At 43.4% G+C, this 26,146-nt stretch overlaps 1 protein-coding gene across 1 annotated transcript in view; it reads right to left on the reverse strand.

Annotated features, from left to right (window-relative positions):
* The window catches only part of LOC122919377 (degenerin unc-8-like), a 78,049-nt gene that overhangs the window by 31,056 nt on the left and 20,847 nt on the right, over positions 1-26,146 (reverse strand). The gene's annotated exons all lie outside the window — the stretch shown is intronic.

Below are 26,146 nucleotides of genomic sequence, written 5' to 3' on the forward strand. Positions count from 1 at the left end.
GTTTCAGATCTTCTCTCCATTATCACTCCTATGCTTGGGGGGGGACTGTTAGATGTCAGCACCTGTTGTGAATATCTCTGCGCCAGCGCTACAAGAAGCAGAGAAGTCACAACGGTCTGTCACCTCAGAAAATCAGAATTCTGTAATTGTGAATTTTTCTAGATTTTTGTTTTCTCAGCGATTAAAAAGGAAAAAAAATATATATATCGTAAATTTTCAGTGTAATTTGTACTTATTGTACTAAATTTGTAGTTCACCCAATCACGTGCCATTTCAAAAAGCAGCACAGAGTATTTAAGTTAATGCTGAACGCATTGTAGTCACTTAAAGGGGTTCTGCAGTTTGTTTAAACTGATGATCTATCCTCTGGATAGATCATCAGCATCTGATCGGCGGGGCTCCGACACCCGGGACCCCCGCTGATCAGCTTTTTGAGAAGGCAGTAGTGCCGCGGCCTTCTCGCTGTTTACCACAGGCCCAGTGACGTCACGACTGGTATCAACTGGCTAAGCTCTGTTCCCTTGAATGGAGGGGGCCCAGGCCATTGATAAGTCGTGACCTCACTGAGCTGCGGTAAACAGCGAGAAGGCCGTGGCGCTACTGCCTTCTCAAACAGCTGATCAGCGGGGGTCCTGGTTGTCAGATCCCCGCGATCAGATGCTGATGATCTATCCAGAGGATAGATCATCAGTTTAAACAAAATGCAGAACCCCTTTAAGGAGCCACTAACCCTGCACTGCAGAGCTTCTAATAGTACTGGTCTCATTGTACAGTGTGTACCTTGATGGGTGGTGGCCCAAGCATACAGCAAGGCCATGGGCGACACTGGCACGTTACAAGAGGTGAAAGCTGGGGTCCCAAAGATCTTGCTGCCCCACTGATTGTAGGTAAAACTGGTAGAAAAAGTCCTTCCACTGCTGACCACTAGAGGTCGCTCTGATTTTTATACAGAACCAGGGGTTGACCACTAGAGGTCGCTCTGTTCTCAGTCTCCAATTCTCTCTTGGAAAGATGGAACATCAGCGTTGAGGATTATTGAATGTCACATTGAGGGATAGTTCAGTAATAATGAAGCTCCCATTCTGTCAGGGACCACTATTAGTCAGGACCTATCTAGGAGTCACATCCAGGACCTGAACCCAGATTGGCATCTGTTAAACACATTACAGGACTCCTCGCTTAATTTTCCAATCACGACGGCCTAGAAGTTGAAAGCAATCAATCACCTTTGAGTAGATTTCAATCTTCTCTCCTATTTTATTCTTTTGTTTTTATTTTTATGTTGTTTTCATAGTTTGCTCCTTTTTACCCTATTTCTGGAAATGTTCGGAAATGTTTTTTTTTATAATCCTGTATTTTGTCAGGGGGGTAAATCGGTGGTTTCTAATAATATAGTGAACTCTGCGGAAGGATCGGACACGAAGACCGGAACGTTATTGATAACAGAAAGGTAATCGATCCTATCCCTGCCCCAGGTATTAATGTTATCACAACCTCCACCCTTCTCAAATAACCCGGGTGGACTCTGACAGGGAGAGGTCCAAGGGGTGTGAGGGCCGATCTGCTGGAAATCCAAGTGCACAGCAGGCATTCCCTACTGACAGACACTGACAAGGTTCAGGCTCCATATCTCACCATCCACTACAGCTTGGAACGTGAGACTCCCATCATTTTATAGACCATCATCCCGGCTATCTCATACATACATGGGACTTGCAGCTACTTGGCATCTGATTAGTTCTGCAGAGTCTTGGTTACTGTTTTGCTCCCGGTGGTGGAACAATCTTTTTTTCTTGGATACTACAAATTACAACCTGTCCTCACATTCCCGCATAGCTCAGAGTGTTATTAGGTTGATTCCCAAGTGTCACTGGTTCAGATCCAGGAGCCGCAATGAAGAAGATTTTCCACGAAAAAGAGGCATCATCCAGCTCATCGATGGCGGTATTTTGGCCAAAAGGGGACTAACGGATCGAGAATATGAAGGAATTGTCAAGTTCGGAGGAGGAAGCCTGATGTAGGCTTGTTTCACAGCCAAAGGCGTTGGATACTTGACCAGGATCGATGGTGGTCTCAGTGCTGAGCTGTATGCTAGTGTCCTACAAGACGAGTTACTCCCTACACTGGAGTACTATGGGTCTGAGAAGGACAGCCGTGTTCCAGCAGGACAATGACACGAAGCAATGGTTGAGTGACAATGAAGTAGAGGGGCTGGATCAGTCCCCAGACCTCAACCCAATCCAACACTTGTGGGTAGAGATGAAGAAAAGGATGTATTTGTACCCGAAAGAGTCGACCGGTATGCACCAACATTGGAAATGTGTACAAGAGACCTAGGGACAGATTTCGGGCGAGACATGCTTGAATCTGATCGAGAGCATGCCCAGAAGGATTCAGGCCGCGCTGAAAGACAAAGGTGGATTTACAAAATAATAAAAAATTTATATTTAGAATTTTAGGAGCAAAACGGTAACAATGCAGTTACATGAGAAGACTCTGCAGAACTAATCAGATGCTAAGTAGCTGCAAGTCCAATGTATGTATGAGATAGCCGGGATGATGGTCTATAAAATGATGGGAGTCTCGCGTTCCAAGCTGTAGTGGATGGTGAGATATGGAGCCTGAGCTGGGTTCACACCTAGGCGTACTGTTGCGCTCTGTATGCGCGATTGCATCGGGTGTTTACATACGCAGCTCAGGAAACAAGCAAACGCCCATTGTCGCGTGTTCCCGGAAGTCTATGTGTGGGAACGCGCGACAATACGCCCCAAAGAAGCTCCTGTACTTCTTAGGGCGTAGGGTGTTTTATGCGCTGTAAAACACTCAGGTGAGAACCATGCCCGTAGGAAATGATTGGTTCTTGTCTGTTGAGCGTTTTACAGCGCGTAGGAACGCGGTGTAAAACGCTCAGGTGTGTGAACCTAGCCTGAAAGTCAAAACATTGTTACCCTTTTGCGTGTTAGTGTATAACACTGCCTCCTATGTACAAGAATATAACTACAATAATACTGCCTCCTATGTACAAGAATATAACTACTATAATACTGCCTCCTATGTACGAGAATATAACTACTATAATACTGCTCCCATGTACAAGAATATAACTACTATAATACTGCTCCTGTGTACAAGAATATAACTACTATAATACTGCTCCTATGGACAAGAATATAACTACTATAATACTGCTCCTATGTACAAGAATATAACTACTATAATACTGCCTCCTATGTACAAGAATATAACTACTATAATACTGCCCCCTATGTACAAGAATATAATTACTATAATACTGCCTCCTATGTACAAGAATATAACTACTATAATACTGCCTACTATGTACAAGAATATAACTACTATAATACTGCTCCTATGTACAAGAATATAACTACTATAATACTGCCTCCTATGTACAGGAATATAACTACTATAATACTGCTCCTATGTACAAGAATATAACTACTATAATACTGCCTCCTATGTACAGGAATATAACTACTATAATACTGCTCCTATGTACAAGAATATAACTACTATAATACTGCCTCCTATGTACAGGAATATAACTACTATAATACTGCCTCCTATGTACAGGAATATAACTACTATAATACTGCTCCTATGTACAAGAATATAACTACTATAATACTGCTCCTATGTACAAGAATATAACTACTATAATACTGCTCCTGTGTACAAGAATATAACTGCTATAATACTGCCTCCTATGTACAAGACTATAACTACTATAATACTGCTCCTATGTACAAGAATATAACTACTATAATACTGCTCCTATGTACAGGAATATAACTACTATAATACTGCTCCTATGTACAAGAATATAACTACTATAATACTGCCTCCTATGTACAGGGATATAACTACTATAATACTGCTCCTATGTGCAAGAATATAACTATTATGCATCATAGAGATGCCTCAGTCGTGCAGAAGTTAATTAGGAGGTACCGGTACATTACGCTTTCACAGATTATTCTTGGTGATTCGCGGTCTATAAATTAGCGCCTGTGGTTGAGGTACATTTTGACTTTCTTCGGCAGATTAGATGATGACTGTAAATCTGACAGATGTGATATTGTGATAGTTAATACTGGAGATGACCACACAGAAATCCCCAGGGCTGTAGAGTGCTCATTAGGATGGTGATCCTCCAGAACAGCGATCTGCAGCTGACGTGATACTCAGTTTATTATGGCTTTAAAGTTGGGGCTCCTCCTTTTAGCATGTGATTTATTCTCCTCTTCATGGTATGTACAGTCCATGAGCTCCAGGATGAGCTTTTGCTTAACAACAAAACACAGCTGTAAAAATCTGATAACACTTCTGGAATCCAGCATATAATACTGAGAACTGTGAGCCAAACATATATCCTATCCAATGTAAACTGCTGCAGAAGTGACGGCACCAGATCCATGTACAGGGTGGAGCACAGCAGCTCCATATGTAAACTATCCAGCAAAGAACCCTGGGGCGAGCATACATAATTATACCGCACCTGTTGTGGCAACTGAAAACTCTAACCCAGTGCTATAGCCATAAAAATCCTGTACATAGGAGGCAGTATTATAGTAGTTATATTCTTGTACATAGGAGCAGTATTATAGTAGTTATATTCTTGTACATAGGAGGCAGTATTATAGTAGTTATATTCTTGTACATAGAAGCGGTATTATAGTAGTTATATTCCTGTACATAGAAGCGGTATTATAGTAGTTATATTCCTGTACATAGGAGCAGTATTATAGCAGTTATATTCTTGTACATAGGAGGCAATATTATAGCAGTTATATTCTTGTACATAGGAGCAGAATTATAGCAGTTATATTCTTGTACACAGGAGGCATTATTATAGTAGTTATATTCTTGTACATAGGAGCAGTATTATAGCAGTTATATTCCTGTACATAGGAGCAGTATTATAGTAGTTATATTCCTGTACATAGGAGGCAGTATTATAGTAGTTATATTCTTGTACATAGAAGCGGTATTATAGTAGTTATATTCCTGTACATAGGAGCGGTATTATAGTAGTTATATTCCTGTACATAGGAGGCAGTATTATAGTAGTTATATTCCTGTACATAGGAGGCAGTATTATAGTAGTTATATTCTTGTACATAGGAGCAGTATTATAGTAGTTATATTCTTGTACATAGGAAGCAGTATTATAGTAGTTATATTCTTGTACATAGGAGCAGTATTATAGTAGTTATATTCTTGTATATAGGAGCAGTATTATAGCAGTTATATTCTTGTACACAGGAGGCAGTATTATAGCAGTTATATTCTTGTTGTCTTCCTATATTTTGTCATGAATCTGTGTTCCATAATGTTCTCTTTCTTCCTTGAGCTCAGAACATAATGGCGTCTATCTCGTGTAATCTTTTTTCCTGAATTCCGTCCAGCTGTCTCATTATCTAAATGCCACACTGGCCGGGTAACTTGTGAAGTTTTGGCAGCTTGAGAACATGGTGCGAAAATGATTAAAGGCTGAAGTAGGAGCCAAGAAGAGGACACTTGTTAGCTGGACGTGCGGCCCAAATGACTAGCTCATTACTGCTGGGAAGGCCTTTATTTCCCAGCGTAGACACTGGTAATTAAAACATTTTGGGTGTATGGGGAAGCAGGAAATATGTCTCTCACTTGTGCATTTGTTTGCTCCCATCCCTAAAGGCAAGTTGGCTAGAGTGCAATGTAGATGTTCCTTATGTTACAATGTGACATTGTCTTCCTGCGTCTTCGGAATGAACACTGTCCTAAAACGACTGAGCCAGAAGGAAGCTTAATAGTCGGCCAATCACTGCTATTTGGAACATTGAGCACTAAAACATCAAATTTTATTAAATAATAGTGTAATTCCAAAAATATCAAATGTATGTGAATACCTGCAGTTACTAGAGGAAATATATCCCCTCATTCAAGTAACCAGGTAAATGACTGTGATCCGCTGATCAAACTATATAAAGCAGTCGGCTGTAGAAAACAATGTTTCCAAGTGTCTGCTGTAGACAACAGATACTCAGCCGCTGTACAGCAGAGGAGATTGCTACAATGTTGCAGGTAGTGAAGCTATTAAGGAGACTTGGTTTCATCTCATCTCCGGGCAGTTCCGCCCATGATTCCAAGTCCCCGTTCCTTCTATTTACACTTGCGCAGCATTGCTGAAAAATACATCTACCTAGCTTTCTATGCAAAAACTAGCTTTACCCTAAAGTCTACTCTACGCGTTTCGCTTTGTAAATATGCTCATCAGGAGTAGCTGGTGTTCTACACATAGACGCCTCGTGAGGCGGCGGTGCCGGTGCTAGGATGGCCGTAATACGGATTATATGGAGGAAACCCCCTCCCATCTGACTGATCCAGACCCTGAACCGGCGTACGGGAGAGATGGAGGTGCAGCCAGGTCGCCACGCACAAACGCCCACTACTCCAGCTCGCTATACGAGGCGATCATAGTAGGGAGTGTCAAATATAATATCAAATATCATAAGTGATAATATCAGCGGTTAAACATATGGTGGACCATGGCATCAATACTGTAATGAGCGGTGAAATTCACCAAGTGCCGCATCGAAAAGTGCCATTGCGGTTAGTGCTAAGCCAGGTGGTTATGGGAGGGGATTGCTGAAATCTGTGAAGCAGTCTATCCCTAAGGTTGCATCCGCGGCGGTATGTAATCGCCGGTCTGTCCTCAATGAGGTGCCCCACATCGGGATCTGACTTCAAGATTCCCCAATACCTCGTGTATGGTCTTATGAGCTGCATCAAAGGTTCCAATAGTGCGGGTTGTGTTTTTTTTTTTGGCGATGTGCCGATTTGAGGCTCCAGTAGAGTGTCTCGATTCTCTGCCAGAGAATGTTGGTAAGCTCTGGCTAAGACATGTTGGGGATATCCTCTATTTTAAAATCTATTTTGCAGGTGTCTGGCTGCCACACGGTAGTCTGATATCTCGGAACAATTTCGATGCAGTCTCAGTTATTGCCCCTTGGGAATACCTTGCTTAATGGGCATCGGTGTCACAATGTAGGGGGAGGTGAGGAACACCAGAAGGAAAATGACCCAAAACTAGGCCTCTTGGCTAGGGAAAGGAAAAGGTCACCACCTAGGAAAACCCTAAACCTAGCCCTGACTCCTGTCAGTATGAATAGACCCTAAAGGTGAGAATATTCATACACCGAATACCTAGGCCCTAAATACCCTGAAAATCCCTAGGCGTAGTGAAAGGGTCTGAGTCCACTGGTTCCTTCCCAGATCTTCCAACTCCAGGCAGATAATATCAACCGCATGGTAAGAAGTGTGAATCTAGACTAAATAGAGGAGCAGTAATGACCACAAGGTGCACCTGAAACAAGAGGTGTGGTCATACCAACAACAACACTGCAAAGTGAAACCGAGAGGCTGGAATGTAGAGAGCAGCAGTGGATCTAGAGGGGATGGATCACTGAGATTTTTTTTTAACCTCCTCAGAGTCCACTGCCACTAATTTGTCTGCTGCTGTTAGAACCTGGAGTTGCCCTCTATCAGACTAGCCTCTCCTCTCCTGGCCGCCTCCTGTTAGACACCAGGTGCACTATGTTTGTTGGGTGCATGCTGGTCACTGAGGATCCTCTGTGAACACCCATCAAGCCATTGTCTCAAGGTGCTTTGAAGAGTCTTATTTCATTAGTGAGATGCCAGGATCCACCACATCAAGGACATCTGCAAAATACACCACTTTCTGGGAAGGGCCGTTATAAAAAGATTGAATTCATTTTGTGTATAATATAAAAACTTGTCATGTCAGATCCTCTTTTATTATGCAGAACAAGTACAAAGATTGCAAAATAATTTCCATCGCAGTAGAATCCAATACTCTGGAAAGACTATTGCTTCTGATGCCCCCAAAATAACCCGTACCCCAAATGTGGCAGTCACTGCAGCAAAAGTGCCAACTCCATGTTCTGACAACCTCGGCAGTGTTTGTTTCTGGGAGATTCCATGACAACAATGGTCTCAAAGGCAGAAGTGTTACTGAACAGCTCAAGCACAATGACATCTGCGGCGGGGGTGACTGCTTCCTCTTTCTGTACACTTCTTGCTGAGTGTAGTAGTAACTCCCATCATCCCCCCAGTGCTGAGCCAGAACATTTACTGTATGTGCCAGATAAGCATCTCATATCGATGTGTCATTATCCTGTACCCCGAGTGTCAGCGTGTCATTATCCTGTACCCCCAGTGTCAGCGTGTCATTATCCTGCACCCCGAGTGTCAGCGTGTCATTATCCTGCACCCCGAGTGTCAGCGTCATTATCCTGTACCCCGAGTGTCAGCGTCATTATCCTGCACCCCGAGTGTCAGCGTCATTATCCTGCACCCCGAGTGTCAGTGTCATTATCCTGTACCCCGAGTGTCAGTGTCATTATCCTGTACCCCCAGTGTCAGTGTCATTATCCTGCACCCCGAGTGTCAGCGTCATTATCCTGCACCCCGAGTGTCAGCGTCATTATCCTGTACCCCGAGTGTCAGCGTGTCATTATCCTGTACCCCGAGTGTCAGCGTGTCATTATCCTGTACCCCGAGTGTCAGCGTGTCATTATCCTGTACCCCGAGTGTCAGCGTCATTATCCTGCACCCCGAGTGTCAGCGTGTCATTATCCTGCACTCCGAGTGTCAGCGTGTCATTATCCTGCACTCCGAGTGTCAGCGTGTCATTATCCTGTACCCCGAGTGTCAGCGTCATTATCCTGTACCCCGAGTGTCAGCGTGTCATTATCCTGTACCCCGAGTGTCAGTGTCATTATCCTGTACCCCGAGTGTCAGCGTGTCATTATCCTGTACCCCGAGTGTCAGCGTGTCATTATCCTGTACCCCGAGTGTCAGCGTGTCATTATCCTGTACCCCGAGTGTCAGCGTGTCATTATCCTGCACCCCGAGTGTCAGCGTGTCATTATCCTGTACCCCGAGTGTCAGCGTGTCATTATCCTGTACCCCGAGTGTCAGCGTGTCATTATCCTGTACCCCGAGTGTCAGCGTGTCATTATCCTGTACCCCGAGTGTCAGCGTCATTATCCTGTACCCCGAGTGTCAGCGTCATTATCCTGTACCCCGAGTGTCAGCGTCATTATCCTGTACCCCGAGTGTCAGCGTCATTATCCTGCACCCCGAGTGTCAGCGTGTCATTATCCTGTACCCCGAGTGTCAGTGTGTCATTATCCTGTACCCCGAGTGTCAGTGTCATTATCCTGCACCCCGAGTGTCAGCGTGTCATTATCCTGTACCCCGAGTGTCAGTGTCATTATCCTGCACCCCGAGTGTCAGCGTCTCATTATCCTGTACCCCGAGTGTCAGTGTCATTATCCTGTACCCCGAGTGTCAGCGTGTCATTATCCTGTACCCCGAGTGTCAGCGTGTCATTATCCTGTACCCCGAGTGTCAGCGTCATTATCCTGTACCCCGAGTATCAGTGTCATTATCCTGTACCCCGAGTGTCAGCGTCATTATCCTGTACTCCGAGTGTCAGCGTCATTATCCTGTACCCCGAGTGTCAGCGTCATTATCCTGTACCCCGAGTGTCAGTGTCATTATCCTGTTCCCCCGAGTGTCAGCGCCATTGTCCTGTACCCCGAGTGTCAGCGTCATTATCCTGTACCCCGAGTGTCAGCGTCATTATCCTGTACCCCGAGTGTCAGCGTCATTATCCTGTACCCCGAGTGTCAGCGTCATTATCCTGTACCCCGAGTGTCAGCGTCATTATCCTGTACCCCGAGTGTCAGCGTCATCATCCTGTACCCCGAGTGTCAGCGTGTCATTATCCTGTACCCCGAGTGTCAGTGTCATTATCCTGTACCCCGAGTGTCAGTGTCATTATCCTGTTCCCCCGAGTGTCAGTGTCATTGTCCTGTACCCCGAGTGTCAGCGCCATTATCCTGTACCCCGAGTGTCAGCGTGTCATTACCTTGTACCCCGAGTGTCAGTGTGTCATTATCCTGTACCCCCAGTGTCAGCGTGTCACGGTCCCCCCAACCAAGTGCTGGCATGTCATGGTCCCGCACCCTGAGTGTCGTAGTCCCGGGTCCCCTCTTCCCACAGATTATCCTTCTGACATAAAGTGAAGCTTGGGCTCCTGTAACATTAGGCTGTGTTCACAAGTCTGATTGGCTGCAGATTTGCGGTCGCGGACTGTCTGCAGTGTTGTACAGTACCAGCAAACTGAATGCGTTTTAGCAATTCACACGTGGCAGAAAAAAATCTACATCAGAAACTGACCTGGGGCGTGGAATTTATATCTGCAGCATGTCAACTTATATCGCAGATTTCACTATTTCCAATGCAAAAAATGAAACTGCGTCTGAGGCCCCATTCACACGTCTGCAATTTTGTTCGCCATTTTGCGGAAAGGAATTGCGGACTCGTTCATTGCGGACCCGCAATTCCGTTCCTGAAAAAAATAGAACATGTCCTATTCTTGTCTGCAATTGCGGACAAGAAAAGGCATTTTCTATGAGAGGGCCAGCGATGTGTGGTGTCCGTGTTTTGTGGAGCCGCAAAACACATACGTTCGTGTGAATGGACCCTAACTGTATGTAATACGCTGGAGCTCAGTTGCGATCAGTATATGGCCTCATGCACATGACTGTTCCTTTTGGCGTCCTCCTTTCAGTTGGTACGCCAAGAACATGGACGGCATACGGATTTCATCCTTGTGCTGTCTGCATTCCTGTGGCTGTTCCTCAACCTATAGAACGTGTCCTACTCTCTTCCGTATTGCAGATGAGAATAGCCATTTCTATACGTAAATTGCGGTGTGCGCACGGATGGGATCCGTTGTTTGCAGACCACAGAACAGATGAGGTGCTGTGCATGAGGTCGAATCAGGAGGCCTATTCTGCTTGGGCTCGCGGTTACTGGGGAGGTCATGTACCGCGGCTATGAAACAGCCCGTGTGTGATAATTTCTATATGGCGGCACTTCCTCCATGGAGATGAATAAACTACTGTAGCAAATGATGAACGGCCGCGCTCACCCCCAGCACATAACATTAAAATCTACACTTGTATTCTCACATCGCAAGACATTGGGCCCTATGAAACCTTAAAGTTGGAGCTTCACTTTAAAATTATCAGAGGCAGCATTTTGCTGTGCTGCCCACCCTCCTAATGTCACCTGCCACCATACATGTCCTCTCATGTGGCATGGATTGTAACCCTTGTTGCTGCCATGTAATCGTCGTGAAACTCTGACATTAGTAGCCCCCCACCTCCCGGCCACCAATATCAAGCAAACCCCCTTGCTGTCCCTCAGTATTCCAGCGCTGCTCTATCCCCCCCTTCCAGTGACCCGGCCGTGTTGGCTCACACATAGATGGAGGACGCACAGCTGTGAAGAGGAGTTGTCCTCAACTACAAATCCCCAAATGCATTAATTTCCTGTTAACGACGCGATGAGCCACAGCGCAGGAGCGGACACGTGTAAGGGTGCGCTGCCCCGCTAAGAAACAATCTATATATATATACAGAGTCGGACTGGAGCCCACCAGAGAAAAGGATTCTCGAGTCCCATCCCCTATATCTATATATAAAGGACCATCAATTTCAACGACACTTGGTATACACATTGCTTGCTACCTGGGAAGAAATCTTGTGGGGTCTCAGCTCTCTAGGACGTACCGTTCCTTAGATATTCCCCCAAAAATTACCTGCATTAGCCAATACAAGCCCCGAACTACCATACACACGGTCACATGACCCTTATCAGCCAATAGAAGCTTGCAGGCCCTTAGTCTTCACATACACACAGTTTTACTCCAGGTTTCCATAACAACCCAGCCATTTTTCTTCACTGCTGTAGGTCAGCTTTAGGTTAGGGCTGCATGATACATAAGGCACAACTACACTGCTACATGCATCCATCTTGGATGGATTTATTGCAACTGTCGTGTCGCAGCGCAACACCATAGCCTATCATTACAAAAATTGTTGCGCTACACATGTCGTCATGTAGCCTTAAAGGGGCAGGGCGCTGTGAAAGTCACTGTTAAGGGGGCAGGGGCCACTATTAAAAGGGCGGGCACTGTGGAGTTTGCTGTTAAGGGGGCAGGGGCCACTATTGAAGGGGCAGCTGCTGTGGAGGTCACTGTTAAAGGGGCGGGTACTGTGGAGGTCACTGTTAAAGGGGCGGGTACTGTGGAGGTCACTGTTATGGGGGATACTGTCAATATCTTTTAACGACACACAGAAACATTACGTGAAATAGATGAAATATCCCCGTGCGAAGCCGAGGCCTTCTGCTAGTTATTCTATAAATGCCGGCAGAAGAAATTCAATGCCAGACATCAGTCGATGAGTTTAGTAACGATCCGGGATAAAGGAGAGAATCACCTGTGTAACTTCAGCCGCAGGAGTGAGGACAGAGGCCAAAATAATTATTTACATGAAGCATTAAGAAGAAATTAAAGGATTCGCTCACCCCTGAATGGTTTACATCTAGAAATAAACTGGAAGCTTTAACTGATGATAAAGTACAGTCCGTGTTATAATCCAGAGCTGCGCTCACATTTCTGTGGCTTCACAGTTTAAATCTGTTCCCTGCTTATTGAGCTGAGATGTGTCATATTACACCACACCCTGTACAGTCCACTGCTACAGGATAAGTAATGTATGTACACAGTGTGTGCACCAGCAGAATAGTGAGTGCAGCTCTGGAGTATAATACAGGATGTAACTCAGGATCAGTACAGGATAAGTAATGTATGTACACAGTGACTGCACCAGCAGAATAGTGAGTGCAGCTCTGGAGTATAATACAGGATGTAACTCAGGATCAGTACAGGATAAGTAATGTATGTACACAATGACTGCACCAGCAGAATAGTGAGTGCAGCTCTGGAGTATAATACAGGATGTAACTCAGGATCAGTACAGGATAAGTAATGTATGTACACAGTGACTGCACCAGCAGAATAGTGAGTGCAGCTCTGGAGTATAATACAGGATGTAACTTAGGATCAGTACAGGATAAGTAATGTATTTACACAGTGACTGCACCAGCAGAATAGTGAGTGCAGCTCTGGAGTATAATACAGGATGTAACTCAGGATCAGTACAGGATAAGTAATGTATGTACACAGTGACTCCACCAGCAGAATAGTGAGTGCAGCTCTGGAGTATAATACAGGATGTAACTCAGGATCAGTACAGGATAAGTAATGCATGTACACAGTGACTGCACCAGCAGAATAGTGAGTGCAGCTCTGGAGTATAATACAGGATGTAACTCAGGATCAGTACAGGATACGTAATGTATGTACACAGTGACTGCACCAGCAGAATAGTGAGTGCAGCTCTGGAGTATAATACAGGATGTAACTCAGGATCAGTACAGGATAAGTAATGTATGTACACAGTGACTGCACCAGCAGAATAGTGAGTGCAGCTCTGGAGTATGAGCAGTATGGACAGACCCTGTCAGGGGAGGGCAATGCTCATTAGAGATATTGCTGAAAACTTGCCATTCAGCTATCCTGCCCAGCTTGCCCCTAACATTTGAAGTAATTAAAAGATCAACCCTCTATTTCAATAATATTAAAAAACTGCGATCATGAAAGCGCGTTCAGATTAAAATCGCCAGGCTAGATGCATTTCCTACAGTGAGTGCAGCTAGGACTATCAGGTGGGCACCACCTGTACAAACCCTATTCTGCTGCATATATTACTTGCACTGACTGGGTAAATATATAACTACGCAACCCAGTATTACTTACAGGAGAGGCAATAATCCGGTGGATAACAAAAAATATGTAATGGATATTAGTCCTAGAGGACTGAATGAAGGTTTTACGTATGCATCTTTTCTTTTTTCACTTGATATTTCACATTCATAGATGTTGACTTCTTTACATGGATATCACTACGTGTGTTGGACACTGTGACCTATAAGCCTTCAATATTTATACTCCTCCCAGTATCGATCACTGGTAATTCTGTCATCTGCAATTATGATTACCGTAATTAATCTATGGGTTTATTCTCATGTGTTATTAAGTTATTTATATTTTTGTAGAGGTATTTTTTCTCCTCAGTGTAGGACTGTCAATTTCCTCTTGATTTTTGCGGACCCATAAAAATGAATGGGTCCGTGCATTATCCGCAAAAATTGTGGAACGGACGCGGAAGAAAACAACGGTCGTGTGAATGCACCCTAACACAGGAAATATGTAGGCTGGGGCAAACACTTGCTTTGCCACATTTGTCTATTGATTTACAAATGAGTGAATGTTTTGTAACATTTATTTATCGATTATCCTAGGTAACGAAGTGGAACTTCTCAGATTGCATTAGTTCTTGAATAGTGGTGGTCAGATCACTGCAATTATTGTGCCGTTATTATTATGAATGGTATCATTAAGCGGTTCTATATTCTAATCCTTTCTAATTTACAGCGCAGTCGTTTTACCCATATGATCAAATGTCTTAATTTTTTTTTAAGTTCCTGCTCAGCCGCATTGTATATAACAAGCTTGACTCTAAATTCTAAGTGTTTGCGCAGTCGCATTCATTCCAACAAGCGGGACTTTAGTTTCTAAGTCCCTGCGCAGCCGCACTTTTTCAAGTAAGTGGTACTATTATATCCAAGTCCCAGCGCAGCCGCACTATGGAGGAACTTCGCTTACCACTCTAGGTTAAAGCGCAGGCACTCTCTGCGCACGCTGTCACTATGCACCTCCCCACTGCATCAGCAGCTGAGGTGGGGATACATGAGTTTGTATTGGATAAACACAATATTTGGGAGGTCTCTTTTGCCAACCAGATGACGTTACCCTATTCCTATAGGCTAAGTAGTAAATAGGGAGGAGAATAGAAGACTTTTTAAGTTAGTCTCCCGACGTCCTTACCATTTCTGCCCGTTACCCCTGATGAAGCCAGTGTAGCTGGCGAAACATGTTGGGGGGGCAGTGGTTAGGTTTTAGGTGCCACGCTGATGCTAGTTATATATTTACCCAGTCAGTCAAAGTGAACTGATTATTGAGCTAGCAAGTAATATATGCAGCAGAATAGGGTTTGTACAGGTGGTGCACACCTGATAGTCCTAGCTGCACTCAGTGTAGGAAATGCATCTAGCCTGGCGATTTTTAATCTGAACGCGCTTTCATGATCGCAGTGTTTTTAATATTATTGAAATAAAGGTTGATCTTTTAATCACTTCAAATGTTAGAGGCAACTCTGGAGTATAATACTGTATTGTGGCTGACAAGTTCTGGAGGACTTTGCCATACCCCCTCCAGCAATGGGTCGGCCAGGTGTCTCCTGCTAGTGCCCTTGAGATAGTGGACCTGGTAGAGCAGTATGAGGCTACCAAGAACCTACAGGGGTGCTCTCTGGAGAGGAGATCAATAAAACCCAGAAAATACCCAAACCGGCAGCCAGAGCCTGGAAAAGACCGCTCGGAACGTACCCACTGTGGATCTGGCTCCGACAATCTGTTGGTGGTGTCATGAGCCAGGCCATGAAAGGGCTGACTGTCCCACCTAGCTGAGCCCATGGACACAAACTTTGGATACCGACAGTCGCTGTATGCCAGAAAGGTGTGTGCGACAGGCACCCCAGAGACTCTCGATAGCAAACATTTGTGTCAGGTGGAAGTAGGAGTCACTCCTGCGGTGGCTCCGCTGGACTCGGGGAGTCTGGTGACCCTTGGGAGGGCTGCCCTGGTGCGACCCACTGAGTTTACTGTCCGGAAAGTCGGTGTGTTATGTATACATAGAGACTTAAAAGACCACCCCACCGCTCTGGTGTCTCTAAACATGGTTGCTGGCAGGCAGATCCATGAGGTGGCAGTGGCCATGAACCTGCACTATGAGTTAATACTAGGAAGAGACTTCCTGCTGTTCCCGGCCCTGTGGCCAGCAGTTAGATATCCCGATCCCCAAGAGTCAGGGATAGCCCCAGTGGATTGGCCTTGCTTAGAGGGTGTGCCAGAACCTGAGACAGAGGGCCCAGCGGTAGGGGTGACCGCCACTGTGGTGGATGAGGGGGAGACAACCCAGCTGAATGTGATAGTTGGGGAGGTGGAGGACTTGCCGTTGGGCCCTGAATTGGTAGACCTGAATGTCTCCGGTGACAATTTCGGCACGGCACAACACAGAGATCAGACTCTGGGAGAATGTGTTAATAGTTGATGGAGAACCACAACCCGGAACCAAGATTTTTTTTCTGCGTTTTGTGGTTCACCACGATATGTTGTATAGGGTCTCCCAACTACAGGGTGAGAATCTTGAACAGTTGCTGGTGCCCCAGACATATCGTAAGCTGGTATTAGATCGAAGAGATTCCGGCACCTCTGTCTGTTCCAGGTGGAGCGGTGCCACAGTACGTATTGCTGACAGCCTTTCCTCTAAGCAGGATCAGGAACACGGATGTGTTCTCAGACCTCCTTGGACACACTTCCATAATCCAACATGACATTGTTACAAAGCCCCAGGCGAAAGTCCGGTTAAAGCCATACCGGGTGCCCGAGGCTCGGTGACAAGCCATCTCGGAGGAAGTACAGCTGATGCTGTGGCTAGATATCATTGAGGAGTCCAAGAGTCAGTGGGCCAGCCCAATAGTCCTGATACCCAAGCCGGATGGGACGTTGCAGTTCTGTAACGATTTCCATAAACTGAATGAGGTCTCTAGGTTTGATGTGTATACTATGCCCCGGTCGGATGAGTTAATCAAGTGATTAGGGCAGGCGCAGTATTTTTCTGTCTTGGACCTCACAAAAGGGTACTGGCAAGTGCCCTTAACGGAGGCTGCCAAAGAGAAAACGGCCTTTATCACACCCAACATTGCAAAGGTCAAGGATACCAAAACGATTGTAAATGTAATGGTGGCTTCTAGAGACTCGTGGGCACAAGCCAAAAGTTTTGTGACCGATGCAATTTCTGTCAAGAAGTTCACAAAGTCGGAATGTAAATGTGCTCTTGTTTTTGCAGAACAGTATTCAAAGCTAAAGGAGCGAAATGCAATTCTACATAAAGTTGAGTGCGTTTTCGGGGACCGCACGATTCCAATGGTTAAGGAGGTAACCTCTTTAAATCAGAACCATCCACTTGTACACATATGGGAAAAACATCGAGTTCCACCGATATCTTCCTCTAACGGAGGGTCCTGTGAAATATCAAAGGTTGCACCAATAGTGAAGTACTATCTCCAGTATTCGCATGCACATGTACTGTATTCCAACGAAGATAAGTCCTCTCAGATTTTTATGATGAGTGATTTTAAAATGTGAGGAGACTCCATGCGTCTCTAAACCTTTCTTGATATTCCTAATGTGTTCCTGTATCCGTATTTTAAGTTTCCTCGTTGTACGACCCACATACTGGAGACCACCCCAGAACTCTCACAGGTAATTTCCCCTTTAATTTTGAAATGTTAGAGTGGATGATAGACCCCCTCCGCGGCCTGTTCTCCTTAGTCCTATTTTTACATGGAGGGCAGGATCCACACCATGAGAATCTGTCCCCTCCTTTCTTTCCCATATCTGTAGTGAGGGCACTATGTACCAAATGGTTTTGGAGGCTTTTTTTTTAAAGTAATGTCTGGATGGTTAGGAAATCGCTTTCCCCAGGACGGGATTATTTTTTAAAAACCACCCAATTTTTTCTAATAGCATTTTTTATAAGGCCAGCACGTGTAGTGTACTGTGTGAGGAACGCAAACCGAAAATCGTTATTTTTCTTAACCCTTTTACTCTTCTCTATTTTTTCAGACTCCTCTATATTGCGGCTACAAGTTACTAATTCTTCCCTCGAATACCCTTTTTCTATGAATCTCTCTTGTATGATCTGACTTTGTTCCCTAAAGTCATTCACATCGGTACAATTAAGGTAAATTCTTTTTATCTGTCCCTTGGGAATATTATTTAACCAGCGAACGTAATGACAACTACTAAAATATATCATCTATATATATGTATGTGGGAATATATATATATATTGATCTATATCTCTATATACATATACATCTATATACTTCATCTATATATGTATATAGAGATATAGATCAGTAAATATATATATATATATATATATACACACAATCTATATATAAAAGTATATGGAGATATATATTTACTGATCGATATCTCTATATACTGTAGGAAAGAGCAAGGGGCCGTCATTGACGGAAGATATGTGTCACCGAGGTTCCTGGCCTCGGTGAGGTAAGAGCCGGTAATTTTAGGTGTCAGCGGCAGCTAGTGCTGACTGACACTATTGATTATTTAGTGTGGCTGTAAAGCCGACCCAGGCCGGCTCTTACTGGGAGCAGCCAAAGTGCAGGGTGGGTGGCCTCTCCCCACGTTCCAGGCCGGGTTTTGGTTTGGGATAAAAACCCAGCCAGCAGTCCATTATCCTCCATCTGACCGTGGAGCTTTGTCAGTCTGGGTGTTGGAGCCTGAGAGTTTGGGCCGGGACTAAGGCCTGCTATATTGTTTGTGAAAAAGCATGTGGACCTCGGCTTCACCCAAGGACTTATGTGCTGCAGCCTGGTGTGAACAAACACCAGACACAAGGTGACTGTTTTTCCCTGAAACTGCTTTTTTTGTTGTCACTTTACGTATGTGTGAATAAAACACTGCACTGTTTAACTTAAAGACGTTGTCATTGCCTCTGTACTGCGTCCGCAAGCCTGTCTACAAGAGCAAATCCCCACAATACATATATATCTATATATACCATCTATATATATATATATATATATATAGAGAGAGAGATGTAGATATATCATATATGTACACAGAGAGATAGATCAGTAACTATATACATATATATAGATGATATTTACTGATCTATATCTCTACATACATATATGATATATCTACAACTCTCTCTCTATATATATATATATGAGCTAGGAGATGATCATGTGACTCTGTATGCAAGGTTAGGATGTGCAGTGTAGGGGGCGGGGAAGGGCAGATTATTCACACCCACAAATATTCATGAGGGCGGGCTCAGTCATTGGTACACGCCCCCACAGCTTTGCTGCAGCATGTAAACAAAGCAATAATAACAGAACCATGCAAAGGTGTAAGTATGGGGGTTTTCTCTTAAGAAATCAAGCTTAACTAATGTATACTGTATGTCCTGATGAGTTTTATACGTTTTTTTTTTTTTCCATAACTCGGATAACCCCTTTAACTTCACAGAACATGATATATTGGTGGTTGTCAGGTTGTCTGTCTCGGTAATTCTTATCACTTCCAACAGTAAAGGTATCAGCCCAATCCCCCAAATATCAGTGCAACCCCCATTACAACAAACGCTCATCTCAAGTTCTCATTATGGATTTATTTATATTATATACTAGCAGAAGGACCCGGCTTCTCACAGGTAGATTTCATCTATTTTATTTAATGTTTCTGTGTGTCGCTAAAATATATCGACAGTATCCCCCATAACAGTGACCTCCACAGTGCCCTCCCCTTTAATGCTAGGGCTACAAGACGACATGTGTCGCGCAACATTTTGTCAACAATTTTTATAATGATAGGCTATGGTGTCGCACTGCGACATGTGACATGCTGAGACTACGACACGACGGTTGCAACAAATCCACCCAAGATGGATTTTTCTGCGACTGTCACGTCGCCGCATGTGCTATGTCGCTGTGCAACACCATAGACTATCATTATAAGAATTGTCGTGCGACACATGTAGCAGTGTAGTTGTGCCCTATGTATCGTGCAGCCCTAGCCTAAAGCTGACCTACAGAAGTGAATAAAAATGGCTGAGTTGTTATGGAAACCTGAAGTAAAACTGTGTGTATGTGGAGACTAACGGCATGCGAGCTTCTATTGGATGAGAAGGGACATGTGACCGTGTGTATGGCAGTTGGGATTTGAAGAGAAAGACTTGCAGGCTTTTATTGGCTTATGCAGGTCAAGAGAGTACGGTCTAGAGAGCTGAGACCCCACAAGATTTCTTTTCAGGTAGCAAGAGATGTGTATCCCAAGTGTCGGTAAAATCAATGGTTGCCTTTTTGAGTGATTGCGGAACATACATATATATGTCCTTCTTTATATATATAAAGATTTAGAGGGCTCATTGCTCTGCGAGTTTTTTGTCCTCTAGTGGGGGAATCTGTAAAAAAAAATACAGGTTTTCAAAATAATATATGCATTATATTTTATAGATTATGAGGGATTCATTTGTGTGAATCAGAGATGGTTAGGTGACTGTACGCATTAGTTGATATCTAGCTCCTTTTATCTTACTGCTCCTATGTACAAGAATATACCTCCTATAATACTGCACATATATACAAGAATATAACTGCTATAATACTGCCTCCTATGTACAGGAATATAACTACTATAATACTGCCTCCTATGTACAAGAATATAACTACTATAATACTGATCCTATGTACAAGAATATAACTACTATAATACTGCCTCCTATGTACAAGAATATAACTACTATAATACTGATCCTATGTACAAGAATATAACTACTATAATACTGCACATATATACAAGAATATAACTGCTATAATACTGCTCCTATGTACAAGAATATAACTACTATAATACTGCCTCCTATGTACAAGAATATAACTACTATAATACTGCTCTTATGTACAAGAATATAACTACTATAATACTGCTCCTATGTACAAGAATATAACTACTATAATACTGCTCCTATGTACAGGCATATAACTACTATAATACTGCCTCCTATGTACAGGCATATAACTACTATAATACTGCTCCTATGTACAATAATATAACTACTATAATACTGCCTCCTATGTACAATAATATAACTACTATAATACTGCTCCTATGTACAATAATATAACTACTATAATAGTAATCAGATCACTCAATTTGAATACAAACATAAAAAGTCCCTAGCCTCTAGTGACCTTGAAGACTTATCCAAAGTTAGATCCTCCCTCCGAGACCTCCTGAACATTAAAGCAGCACACAATTACCTTAGGATTAAACATAAACATTATGCCCATGGGGAACGGGCAACAAGATAATGTCTGCCTTGGTTAAAAAACGCTACAATCAATCTCATATCACACATATCAGATCTGTGGAGGGCACACTTATAAAGAATTCCCTTGATATAGCTAAAGCCTTTTCAGCCTTCTATCAGGAGCTCTATAATCTACACCCAGATGAAACTCCAAATACTTTAGAAGAAAAACATAATATGACTAAACCATTCTTGTCCTCCTTAAATTTGCCTACACTGAAGAAGGAGCACTTGTCCTAACTCATAGCCCATGTAGCTGGCCAGCTAAGACCTGTCCTAGGTTGCTATTATAGCTTGTGTATTTATACTGCTAGACCTGCCAATAACCTTAATACAGTTCCTACGTTTGTGTGTTAAAGACAAAAGCAGAGTTATTTGCAGTGACTTCATGTTTTGGATGTCATATAACTGTTATATATTGTGTCCACAGAAGCAGAAAAAGATAATATGCCTTTAAGATTCATTATATAATGCAAGGTAAGCTCAATGACACAGCAGAAACAACAGAAAGTATAGAGGTAAACTGTTGTTGCCGGGCAGGAGTCTAGACCAATCACAGCCAGCCTCACACACAGCAGGGGTTTTGACCAATCACAGCCAGCCTCACACACAGTCTGTGTGGGAAATTCCCTAGCAGGAGCTGCTAGAAATTATTATTCACCAGAGAGAGAAGCTGAACAGACACTCACTCCACTAAGAGCTGTGTTTTATGGAAGCAGAGAGGCCAAAATAGGTATTTAAAACAGTTATATAATGTTCCTACTGTTAATATAGTGATTAGAACTGTATACTGAACCAGTTATATGTGTGTTTACTTACAGTTCCACCAAATTCAATTGCAAACTACAAAGTTCACAATTCAAATTCCATATTGCAATCCAAATTGCATACAACCATAGCAGATCATACTCAACCTTTTTGCAAATAGTTACTGCTAACTGCATACTGAAAATTGTAACCAAATTCAGCAAGTGAACTATTAGTTAGACCTCAGATATACCTCTCAGAGAGATCATAAAATGCTGAAATAACTTAAAGTGAGAGTACAGATGCTGAAGAGAGAAATGTATTCACCATTGTATGTTGAATGACAAGACTGAACAGTTGAACCACTATCTTATGCATACCGACATTTTATGATACTTTATTCAACACGTGTTTGTACATGGACTATCTGCTGCGGAGGCGGCAGTGTTATATATGAAGAAAAGTTGAAGCTAATAAAGAAGTTAGGATCTATGATGTATTGTATAGACAAGCACTCCTCACCTGGTCTTATGCAGAACTTAGTATTTATTGTCTTTTATTATTTTATAAAAAAAATGCACATTGTATATATATCATTATACAAATGAAGTAATCAAATGGTGTGTACACAGGGGCTCTATACCGGAAAAGAACTGATCACTTTTATCCCTATGCATTCTGAATGGAGAGTAATCCGTTCAGGATGCATCAGGACGTCTTCAGTTCAGTCATTTTGACTGATCAGGCAAAAGATAAAACCGTAGCATGCTACGGTTTTATCTCCGGCGAAAAAAACGGAAGACTTGCCTGAATGCTGGATCTGGCATTTTTCCCCATAGGAGTGTATTAGTGCATTCAAATTACTGGAATGCCGGATGCGCAGACCAGTAAAAATGTGAAAAAATATATAAGACAGATCCGTCTGTCCGCATGACAAGCGAAGAGACGGATCCGTTCTCGCAATGCATTTGTGAGACAGATCCGCATCCGAATGCGTCTCACAAATGCTTTCAGTCACATCCAGATCAGCGGATCACACTGCCGCAAGTGTAAAGTAGCCTTAGTCATCTGAACAGACCTTTGTAATGTTATACAGTCAGGTCCATAAATATTGGGACATGGACACAATTCTAACATGTTTGGCTCTATACACCACCACAATGGATGTGAAAAGAAACGGACAAGATGTGCCTTACCTGCAGACTGTCAGCTTTACCTGCAGACTGTCGGCTTTACCTGCAGACTGTCGGCTTTACCTGCAGACTGTCAGCTGTACCTGCAGACTGTCAGCTGTACCTGCAGACTGTCAGCTTTACCTGCAGACTGTCGGCTTTACCTGCAGACTGTCGGCTTTACCTGCAGACTGTCGGCTTTACCTGCAGACTGTCAGCTCTACCTGCAGACTGTCAGCTTTACCTGCAGACTGTCAGCTCTACCTGCAGACTGTCAGATTTACCTGCAGACTGTCAGCTTTACCCGCAGACTGTCAGCTTTACCCGCAGACTGTCGGCTTTACCTGCAGACTGTCGGCTTTACCTGCAGACTGTCAGCTGTACCTGCAGACTGTCAGCTGTACCTGCAGACTGTCAGCTTTACCCGCAGACTGTCAGCTTTACCCGCAGACTGTCAGCTTTACCTGCAGACTGTCAGCTGTAATTTGAGGTATTTACATCCAAATCAGGTGACCGGTGCAGGAATTACAGCAGTTACATCTGTGCCTCCCACTCGTTAAGGGACCAGAAGTAATGGGACAGAATAATAATCATAACTCAAACTTTCACTTTTTAATACTTGGTTGCAAATCCTTTGCAGTCAATTACAGCCTGAAGTCTGGAACGCATAGACATCACCAGACGCTGGTCTCATCCCTGGTGATGCTCTGCCCGGCCTCTACTGCAACTGTCTCCAGTTCCTGCTTGTTCTTGGGGCATTTTCCCTTCAGTTTTGTCTTCAGCAAGTGAAATGCTCAATCGGATTCAGGTCCGGGGATTGACTCGGCCATTGCAGAACATTCCACTTCTTTCCCTTAAAAAACTCTTTGGTTGCTTTTGCAGTATGCTTTGGGTCATTGTCCATCTGCTCTGTGAAGCGCCGTCCAATGAGTTCTGAAGCATTTGGTGAATATGAGCAGATAATATTGCCCGAAACACTTCAGAATTCATCCTGCTGCTTTTGTCAGCAGTCACATCATCAATAAATACAAGAGAACCAGTTCCATTGGCAGCCATACATGCCCACGCCATGACACTACCACCACCAGGCTTCACTGATGAGGTGGTAAGCTTAGGATCATGAGCAGCTCCTTTCCTTCTCCATACTCTTCTCTTCCCATCACTCTGGTACAAGTTGATCTTGGTCTCATCCGTCCATAGGATGTTGTTCCAGAACTGTGAAAGCTTTTTTAGATGTCGTTTGGCAAACTCTAATCTGGCCTTCCTGTTTTTGAGGCTCGCCAATGGTTTACATCTTGTGGTGAACCCTCTGTATTCACTCTGGCAGGGGCGTAGCGTGGGGGGGGGCCGGAGGGGCCGTTGCCCCGGGCGCCAAATTGCAGGGGGCGCCAGGCAGCCGAAATTTCAATGAGGGCTACGGGAGCCTATGGCTCCCGTCCCCTCCGTTATGCCCCATAGGCTTCAGGCCTAGTGGCCTGAAGCCTATAAGGCAGTAGAGCGATGCAGGACTCGGTCACGATAATCTCACTGTGACCTCCTGCGTCGGGTCTCGCGAGATGACGCGATGACGCGGCGCAGGAAGGCACAGTGAGGCGTTCGTGACCGCCTGCGGCGGGAACAAGCAGGGATGGAGATGGGTAAGTATTTTTTTTTATGTTACCTTTCCTAATTGCAGTGCAGAGGCTCTGGGGGCAGTATGGGGGGTGGGAGAGTCCTGGAGCAGAAAGGCTATGGCATTGGCATAGTAATAAGAGGGGGACATTATATTAGCAAAGAGGGTGCCAGTACATTAATAACAAAGAGGGGGACATTACATTAGCAAAGAGGGGGGCCAGTACATTAATAACAAAGAGGGGGACATTACATTAATAACAAAGAGGGGGACATTACATTAATAACAAAGAGGGGGCCAGTACATTATTAATAAAAAGGGGGGCATTATATTAATAAAAAGGGGGGCATTATATTAATAATAAAGAGGGGGCCAGTACATTACTATTAATGTAATGACCCCCTCTTCATTATTAATGTAATGACCCCCTCTTTATTATTAATGTAATGACCCCCTCTTTGTTATTAATGTAATGTCCCCTCTTTATTATTAATGTAATGTCCCCCTCTTTGTTATTAATGTAATGACCCCCTCTTTGTTATTAATGTAATGACCCCCTCTTTGTTATTAATGTAATGCCCCCTCTTTGTTATTAATGTAATGACCCCCTCTTTGTTATTAATGTAATGCCCCCTCTTTGTTATTAATGTAATGACCCCCTCTTTATTATTAATGTAATGGCCCCTCTTTGTTATTAATGTAATGACCCCCTCTTTATTATTAATGTAATGTCCCCTCTTTATTATTAATGTAATGTCCCCCTCTTTGTTATTAATGTAATGACCCCCTCTTTATTATTAATGTAATGACCCCCTCTTTGTTATTAATGTAATGACCCCCTCTTTATTATTAATGTAATGTCCCCCTCTTTGTTATTAATGTAATGACCCCCTCTTTATTATTAATGTAATGTCCCCCTCTTTGTTATTAATGTAATGTCCCCCTCTTTGTTATTAATGTAATGTCCCCCTCTTTGTTATTAATGTAATGGCCCCTCTTTGTTATTAATGTAATGACCCCCTCTTTATTATTAATGTAATGTCCCCCTCTTTGTTATTAATGTAATGTCCCCCTCTTTGTTATTAATGTAATGTCCCCCTCTTTGTTATTAATGTAATGGCCCCTCTTTGTTATTAATGTAATGACCCCCTCTTTGTTATTAATGTAATGCCCCCTCTTTGTTATTAATGTAATGACCCCCTCTTTGTTATTAATGTAATGTCCCCCTCTTTGTTATTAATGTAATGACCCCCTCTTTGTTATTAATATAATGGCCCCTCTTTATTATTAATGTAATGCCCCCTCTTTATTATTAATATAATGACCCCCTCTTTGTTATTAATGTAATGACCCCCCTCTTTATTATTAATGTAATGACCCCCTCTTTGTTATTAATATAATGGCCCCCTCTTTATTATTAATATAATGGCCCCCTCTTTATTATTAATGTAATGGCCCCCTCTTTATTATTAATATAATGACCCCCTCTTTGTTATTAATGTAATGACCCCCCTCTTTATTATTAATGTAATGACCCCCTCTTGTTATTAATGTAATTGCCCCTCTTTGTTATTAATG

The sequence above is a fragment of the Bufo gargarizans genome, chromosome 9 (genome assembly GCF_014858855.1).
Source record: "Bufo gargarizans isolate SCDJY-AF-19 chromosome 9, ASM1485885v1, whole genome shotgun sequence".
Lineage (NCBI taxonomy): Eukaryota > Metazoa > Chordata > Amphibia > Anura > Bufonidae > Bufo > Bufo gargarizans.